The sequence below is a fragment of the Neovison vison genome, chromosome 12 (assembly GCF_020171115.1).
Source record: "Neovison vison isolate M4711 chromosome 12, ASM_NN_V1, whole genome shotgun sequence".
In the NCBI taxonomy this organism is placed as follows: Eukaryota; Metazoa; Chordata; class Mammalia; order Carnivora; family Mustelidae; genus Neogale; species Neogale vison.
Window position 1 is genome coordinate 142,420,585 of NC_058102.1, and position 9,540 is coordinate 142,430,124.

Here is a 9,540-nt window from a genome sequence, read left to right on the forward strand (position 1 = left end):
TCTAGATGCCATTTCTCATCTACTGACCTTCCTTTCACACAAAGGCTCTTCTCTGTCAGCCCCTTTTCCTGAAATATGCTCTTCGTCAGTTTGGACTGCTGTAACAGAATACAACAGGCTATGTGACTTGGAGAATTATTTCTCATAGTTCTGGAGGCTAAGAGTCTAAGACCAGGGTGTAAGAACAGTTGGGGTCATGGTGAGCATCTCCTTCTGGTTTATCGATATTATCTTCTCATGGTGTCTTCACATGGTGGAGAGAAGGCAGTGTCCTCCTCTTCTTTTAAGGACTTGAATCCCATCATGGGAACCCCAAGCTAATACCCTCATCTAAATCTAATCATCTCTCAAAGGTCTGATAATACCATCTCATTGGGGATTAGGGTTTCACCATATGAATTTTGAGGGGATACAAACACATAGTCCGCAGTCAATTTAATTAGATGCCAAACAAATTGTATTAGGTCTTAGTTTATTATTCAGATAACTCAGCTATATGGCCCTTCCCAGGGTTTTGAACTCTCAAAGGAGACTTTATAGTATGACAATGGCTTTTGGCACATCATCAGATGGCAGAGTCAATGTTTTCAGAAGTAGGCTGTGTCCTTCCTACTTTTTAGGGTGACCATGGTCACAAAAGCCAGAGTCATAGAGCTTGTAAGAGATGGAATTTGAGAGGAGAAGGAAAACATCACCAACACTCCTACACACACCCTAGGAGTAAAAACACAACAAGCACCATCATTTGGCACCTGCTACTTACTGGGACCTACCCCATACACTTTACATAGGCAATGTTGTAAAATGTAGGTTTTATTATTATTCAGGTATGATGAGGCCAACAGCCCAGGGGATGATTGCCATGGAAAAGACAGTGTGTTGTATATAGTTCCCTCCAACAGAGGCATGCCAGCCAACGGAGGACCTCATGGGGCCATACCAGCATCAATCAGGAGGCAGACGGAGTGAGGGGAAAATGTAGGCAAGAGCCCTCCATGCAAGAGCTTCTGCAGCAAGAAATGAGCGAAGCAAGGTAAACAGGCTGAGGATTGTCTAGTTTGAATACATTTCAGCAGGTCCTGGGCATAGGTAGGGACTGTGCCTAGTTGTCTGACTCCCGGCTCTGGGGTGATTAGAGCAGGGAGATGAGTGACCCTGAGTGTGGGAGCCTGGTGGAGCAGGTGGTCAGGGCATGGCCTTTGGACTGGCTGGCTTGCACTGGAAAAATGTAGACCCAGCTGAGCAGATAGCTGTATCTAGGAATTAGCCAGCCCTCGGAAAACAGTCCCTCACCCAGAGTCAGCGAGGCTCCAGACGCCAAAGCATCGGAGATAGAGAAAACAGAAAGGGATGATCGATACAGTTATTTCATTTAAGAAACACAAAACTTGCACAAGACAATTGTCCTGTTCTTTGTGGCAGAGAATGATTTCTATTCACAAAAGAGGAGAAGAGAAGCTTAATCCTTATGTAGAGTGGCCACAGCCAGCATGAGAAAGGAAAATGAAGAGCCAGCCCCCAGCTATCAGACAGGCTGTGGAAGTACTAAATGAAGGAAACAAGTAGAAATGAACACAAACCAGAAAAACAGCAAGAGATTAGACACCCCTTCTCTTCGCACCCCACAAGTCGTATTTAATAAAACCATCGTATTTAATAAAACCACACAAGTCACATGAGGAGAGCTCTGAAATCATGGTCGTTCATACGCCCAGAACATCTCCCCTGCCTGTGTCTCAGCAAAAGGGCAGAAACTTTGTCCCGCATGCTTCCTAAAGGTTTGGGAACCCATGTGTGAGAACTTGTTCTCTCTCTCTCTCTCTCTTTTTAAAATTTAGATTCAATCAGCCAGTATATAGAACATTGTTAGTTTAAGAGGGTAGAGGTCAGTAACTCATCAGTTGCATATGCCACCCGGTGCCCATCACATCACGTGCCCTCCTTAATGCCCATCACCCAGTTACCCCATCTCACCCCCTCCCTCCCCTCCAGCAACCCTCAGGTTCTTTCCTATGATTAAGAATCTCTCATGATTTGTCTCCCTCTCTGGTTTCCTCCCATTCTGTTTCTCCCTCCCTTTCCCTGTGGTCCTTTGCATTGTTTCTTCCATTCCTCATACGAGTGAAACCTTATGATAATGTCTTTCTCTGATTGACTTGTCTCGTTTAGCATAGTGTCCTCCAATTCCATCCATGTCCCTGTCAATGGTGAGTATCCATCCTTTCTGGTGGCTCAGTAATATTCCATTGTATATAGGGACCACCTCTTCTTTTTCAATTCATCTGTTGAAGGACATCTCGGCTCTTTCCATGGTTTGATTATTGTGGACATCGCTGCTATAAATATTGGGGGGCCAGTGCCCCTTTGTGTGACTACACTTGTATCTTTGCAGTAGACACCTAGTGTGATTGCTGAACTGTATGGTATTTTTAGTTTCTTCAGAAACCTCCATATTGTTTTCCAGAGGGGCTGTTTTTATGAACCTCTTGGACAGTACTTAGGTGAATGTAAGTGGGGAGAATGGCAGTTTTAACTGTAAACACTATTCACTTTTCTCTAAGCTGACACTGGCTTCTTGAGATGAAATGTACCCACTCGAACTTCGAATAATTTTTTAAAAATCAAAAATGGTTTTTCTATTCAAGCAGAAGGAAAGATGTGGCACCCCAGTCTGCTTCTCCAAATTAGGGTTTTGAAAAACCTTTCACCAGCATGAATCCCTGACTCCTAAGAAAATGTTTTTCGATTCCAACTAGCAGTCCTGTTACTCCTGTATTCCTACACCACGATCCAGGCTGACTGGGTTGAACACAACCAGATCCTATATTGGAAATGGCCTCTGATAAATTTGATGCTCATATGAATTTTCCAAGTTATTGGTATGAAATGGTGGTGTAATAATAACTGTGGTGTATATACATTTGGAGTTGGGGGAAAAAAGAGCAGAATATGGTTTTTGTGGTTTGCAATGCTCAGAAGCATTAAACAAGCTGCTGGGGGATAACACTGTGGGGGGCCCTTCCGTGGGATGTCCGGATGTTTCATTCGGAGCCCCAGGACATGCGACAGCAGAGTTCGACTCCACGGGTAAGCGAATTAGGGGTGGAAATTTTGCTATTTTTTTTCTTAATATCGTAATCTGCAGCAACTTTTGTGGGTTATTTTCCATAATAATAGCTGCTTGCTACAAACACCCTTGGGAGTGTTTAAAGGTTAAAATAACTCCATTTTCCAGCAAGTTTTCTTTATTTAAAAATATCTTTTTCAAATGCGAGAATCACATGATAATCAGAAAAATGGAGCCATTAAAATTATGTTTTCATAGAATCCTTAGTAGTATATGAGAGTGCTCTTATAGGAAAAGCCATAGAAAAATACAAAAATATACTAAGAGTGTCACGTCAAATAGCTTGTTTTACTACTGTTTGTAAAAAGAAAAAACATCTTCTCATCACAAGGAAAGAAATTTTGTGACTACGTGTGGTAAAGAATGTTAACTAGATTTAGTGCGGTGATCATTTCACAGGACATACAAATAGGAAATCATGTTGTACACCTGAAACTAACATAATATTATTGTCAGACCTCAATAAAAAATGAATAATAAATAAAAACCCCGTAACTGTATGTAGAAAAAGATTGAAATAAATACTTCACAGTGCTAAAAAAAAAAAGAAAAATAGATTTATTTTGAAGAAAAAAGTAACATGAAATTGGAAAATTCAGAAAAGCATAAGGAAGGAAGATTTATATTTCCATCATTCCAAGAAAATCCCTGTAAACCTTTGGTGTAATCTATTTTTTAGCATTGTTCCTATGTGATTTCTCTCTGTGTGTCCCTGTCTAGATCATGCCACATCTGTAATCATGCCACATCTGTAATCGTGTACTCTATTTTCCCCATTTAACTCTATAGCATCAATATTTCCTCTGCCAGAAGAAAATTCATGACATTCTTTCATATAGATTTATAGAAGATTCTATCATAGGTGGACATTCTCTGTTTTACTGTGTTTTTTCTAATTTTTTATCAACTTAAAATAATGATGCAATGAACATTCTGCTACTTGAGTTTCCTGCACGCTGCCGTTTTCCTGGAGTAGGAGTGAAAGAGTAACAAAGACGTCTTGTCCTTCAAGGTATCCAGTGTCTCTTTCTTCTATGTGCACAGCAGGCATTTCCACAGAGGAAGACCAGAACCATAAAAAGGAAACGGAGTCAGAGTCTCAGTTTTTAAGTTTTCAAAGTCATGGCAGAGACCTTTGTTTTGAATGTCTATAGTTTTGGTTTTCAAGAGCAGCCTTTTTGAGACAGAAACCTTTTTGTTGTTGGTTTTTCGTTCATAGAGTCAAAGCTTGAAAGAATCGAGGCATAGCTCTCATACCATACATAAAATACTGGAATAGGGGTTCTTAGCCTAGTGTTTGTGTATAGAACAACATTTCAATATAATTTTTGCCCACTGTAACCCTATGTATTTTATTTTGTGCATTTAAAACACTTTCTGAAAAAGGGGACATAGGATTCATCAGACCACTACACGGGGACCCATAACACAAAGATGGGTAAGGGCTCCTGGTGATAAAGACCGGCCGACGTCCCCCGCAGAGCGAGGTAAACGGCTTGTACTGAGGGAGGCATATGGCTCGGAAGCGATATAGGCAGGTTCTGGTGATGTGTCTTGGAGAAAGGGACTTCCTCCATGGGGTGTGTCTGTGTGTATGCCGCGGGCGGGCCCTACCCACCCCCCACAACTGAGAATGGTAATGGAGAGAAGCCAAGTGCTCCATGGAACCTGAGCTAGACTTAGTGCTTCCTACACAGACTGGCCTGAGCACAGCCTCATGGAGTCCTGGCATTCCAGAAGGGCAAGCGTCCGTCCACACCTCTCCCCGCCTCAAGGAGACACAGAGCTGCTGAGACGGTCTGGGCCACAGGTGTGCAGGACGACATCACGTGGGAAAGCCAGATGCCAGAGCAGAAGCGTAGCCTGTCTGTGGAGCGGGAGATGCTGCTCTACCAGCTCAGCGGATGCCAGCGCGGAGGGAGAGGAAGACCCAGAGGCCCGGCTGCTCGGAAGCTTTCAGCTCAAGTCAAAGTGGAAGATGCTAATTGAGATCAATGGTAAAGTAGCAGGGGATGGCCTTGAAGATCCAGGACCATGTCCAGGCAACCTTCTCCCAAAGTCAGGTGCATCTTACCTTCCCCATCCCTTCCCAGATGTGAAATGTGTTGCCAGGGGAATGGAGCAGGAGTGGTTCTAGGGCCAATGAGTTTAAGTCCAAAATGCCTGAAAAGCAGAAGTGACAGGTCTTAACAGAAATTGGATTGTATTTTCCGACTTCAGGAGGTATAGGAACTTGAGATAGATATTTAGTCATAGAAAAATCAAAGAGGTGTTGGGGTTTGTGGTTATCCTTGCACTCTTCAATTTCATGATCGGTAAAAATATCCTATACTTAGTAAAGATCTTGAAATGTCATAATTCTGAGTCAAACGGTAAAAATATTATGAAGACTCTTTACGTGGGCTTTTAATTTCTTTCTAGAAAAGCTCTGCTAATTATTCTTCCAAGCCACAAGTTCAATAGTGCTGGGTATTACAGTTATTTAGATATTTTCTGATTTGATTTTTTAAAGCAGATTTAACTGGGCTACTATTTTATAAGTTTGAGTCATTGGTCTTGTTTATGAACTGTATTTTCATGCACTTTGTTCATTTTATGTTGAGGAATGTTAGTTCTTTGTCTATTGGTTTGAAAAGAATTTTCACATTTCATTTTTTTATTTTTTATTTTTTTGAATTTTCACATTTTAAAGACACTAGCTTTCCCTATCATATTTGTTAGAAATATTTCCCTCACTTGAATTTTCATTCTGAAGTGACTTTATCTGCCCACGCTATGTGTTTTGGAGAATTAACTATATTCATTTGTCTTTGGCATTGTTTCTATCGGCTCTGATTTTCCATAATCTTGCCCATGTATTTTTATTAACTACAGCTTCATTTAAAACTATTCATTCCATCATTTCTACTGTATATTTAATGCATCTAAAATTTATTTTGGTGTGTGTCTTGTGTGATGGAAGTTGAGAAATCTAAGTTTTTTCGAACCTCTAATTTTATTGGGCATGCTTGGTAAATAAATTCTTAATTCAGTTCTCAGTTATTTAAAAATGTTTATTGAAGACCTACTAGGTGCAAAGCACTGTGCTGGGCTCTGATCGCATAGTAACAAAAATTAAAACTTAAAAAAAAATCTGTCTTTCAGGAGCTTATAGCTTGGCAGGGGAGATAAATATTAAGTAAATAAATACATATTTGTGAACTGTAATTTGGGCTGTGAAATTGAAGAATAAGGTCAATAGAGGGTAATAGGAGAACTCAACTTTGAGGGTTCCAGGGCGCTTCTTTAAGAGAACGACACCTGAGTCTCCCATCTCATAACCTCACTCCATTCAAACATTAAATTCTGTTTCATTCCGTCTATTCTGTACCATTGAGCTGCTGGCTTAAATCAGGACGACACTCCTTGAAATAATCAAGCTTTAATATGTGTTCTAATATTCGAGCAAATTCTTCCTTGATACAATTTTTGATTTTTTGGTTTGGGGGGTGGTGGTTGTCCTGGAAACGCGCAAGCCCACCGTCCCAAGACAAAGTCTATGTTTTCACTGCATGTCAGTCATAACCATGAAGCGAAACCAAAGAGAAGCCAGCTGCCCAGATAGCGAGAGAGCTGTTTCAAGGCTTAATGAGGTTTGATGTTGGGGAAGAGAGGTGTTTAATCCCTCAGTTCAAACTGCATTTGGATTTCTCTCCCCTGAGCGGTAGTGAGCTGCCCCATCCCTGTCTTCCCGTGCACCTGTCACACTGCCCCTTCCGCCAGCTGTAGGATGGCTGCTCTGCTCCCATTCCCCCCCACTTGCACCCGGCCGAGTCTTCCTGTTCTGCAGAATCATTGTTTCCTTCTTTTCCAGATAATGCCAGCAGGTTTTCAACCAGTTCCAGAAACAAGAGCCTCCCGTTCCCTGGGCAAGCCTCCCTCGGAGAACTCTAAAGCTAACAGCCACACAAATTCTCAGAGAGGAAATTCTGGAAGTTCCCATTTTTTAATAAGGTGCTCTTTTTTAGAATGGAAGGATGGGTCCTGAAGCAAGGACTGCAGGGTGTCTCTCCAATATCCACCGATATTCTTCCTCAGTAGCAAAGCCCTATTTTTACCTGGGGCATCAACACACCTTACGTCCCAGCTTCTGCCACAACCAGGCATCATGGGACCTCCTTCCGGCCCAGACACATGAGTATAACTTCTTCATCAGAGGATTATTTAATGGGAGACGGGGTGCTTCACAGATGCTAGCAGGAAACCACCACAATCATCACGGACCGCTCTCTTTGATGTGTACATAAACTTTTGTGTATGTAGAACGCTCTAACTTTGAGTTTCAGGAAGGACAGCGGAACCCCATCTGACGTGGATAGACCAGTGGCGTGCATTGACCTCTGCTCCTAAAAGAAAAATCACTAGGGCAGGACACAGGGCTCTCCAGAGGAGAAGGACTGGTTGTTTTCATAATGGTTTTTGGAACAACAGTCACAAAGGAAGTGCCATTACATTCTTAATAGTGCCATTCTTTGCTTTTGGGGTACTCAAGGCTCTGACTGAGAGCAGTTAGAGTTTTTAATTGAGTGCCTACCCGTTTAAGTATTCAGGATGCTTCTATATTAAATATACGAATAGTAACCTGAGCAGAGCGTTCTCCTTTTATTACAAGAGCTCAACATAGAGAGCAAAGAGGATGTACCTCAAGGCAGGGGTGGCAGGCTTCCCCTGTCCCCCTGTCACCACTCAGATTCATCTTCCAAACTTTCAACTACTAGACCTTCTTCTGAACTGTTAGATGCGTAAAGATGAAGGTCCAAACCCTGTAAGCCTAACATTCAGACACAGTGAAGCCTGTCTTCAGCCTCCATTCCTGATATGCTGCACACAAGATTAAGACCAATTTGGGGCATCCGGGTGGCTCGGTCGGTTAAGCATCTGCCTTCAGCTCAGGTCATGATCCCAGGGTCCTGGGATCGAGTCCTGCATTCGGCTCCCTGCCCAGGGGAGGGCCTCCTTCTCCCTCACACTTTGCTGCTCCCCCTGTTTGTGCTCTGTTTCAAATAAATAAATTAATTAAATATATTTTTAAAAAGATCAAGACTAAGTGGACTACTCACCGTGATATACTTTCGCGTTTACTTGGCTTCTCCTGTCATATTAACCTGAAACACTCGTCTCCAGCACCCACCCGTCCACTCTCCGTCCATCTGTCCATTCATATATACGTACACTTCACATACTTATTGCGTGCTGGCTGTGCATCAGACAACCATTGTGCTAGGCCTCAAGATTATCCTACCACAGGAGATGGGGTCCCAGCCTCTAACAATTTCCACTTATCACCTCCTTCCCCAGAAGCTTAGCTCAAATGTCTAGGAAGTATCATTCCCTGACCTCCTTATCTTCCGCTCAGGATTTCCCTGGCAACTGTTGGCCTTTGCATTTGCATATACATTTTAGATTCAGCTAATCAATTTACAAACAGACACACATGCAATCTCCTGGCACAGCAAAGACTACAGATGAATTTAGGAAGAGTTGCCCTTTTATAATGCGCACCTTCCAACTCATGAATGTCTCATGTCCTGCCATTTACCAAGGTCTTTAATTGCTCTTAGAAAAAAATGCTTTGTAATTTCAGCGTATGAGACTCACATATTTTTTAAAAAATATTTTATTTATTCACGAGAGAGCGAGAGTCAGAGAGATCCCAGAGGGAGACGAAGAGGGAGAAGCAGAGTCAGGGCCGAGCAAGGAGCCCGATGCGTGGCTGGATCCCAGGACCCTGAGATCGTGACCCGAGTCAAAGGCAGACGCTTGACTGCCTGAGCCACTCAGGTGCCCCTGAATCTCATAAATTTTTAATAGATTTATTCTTAAGTATTTGCTGTGTCTTGACACTCCTGCAAATGATAGGACTGTAGGATTTCATTTTCTTTTGCTGCAGGTTCATACAAATAAGAGTTGGTTCTCTAGACGGACCTGAGACCCATCTGAGGCTGGAGTATCAGAAATGAAGCAAGTTCTAGAGGTCTTCTGTAGTCTCTGCCCGAAGAACAGCCAGAAGGGTATTCCCAGAACAGAAGGAATGCAGAAATAAACCGTAAAGAACTGTTTACTTGGGTAGAACTGAAGGGAGAGAGCAGACTGAGACACTCGAGTTTACCTGAGCCCCGTGCTTGGTAACCCTCTTGACCCTGCCCTTGCCCTGACCCTCAGACCCCGTCTGCTTGAGCCACGCTCAGGGACCACCGGCCGGTCCAGCGAGCCCCTCACCCGGAACCCGGAGCAGAGACCGATCCGAAGTGGATGTGAGGGCGAGCTCTCCCTACGTTACTGCTCGAAGTAATTTTCCCGACCTGATAGGCAGGCGAGGTTTCTCTCTCAGAATTCCTCGCGTGTCATTCCTAGCGTCGAATTCTCGCCAAGCA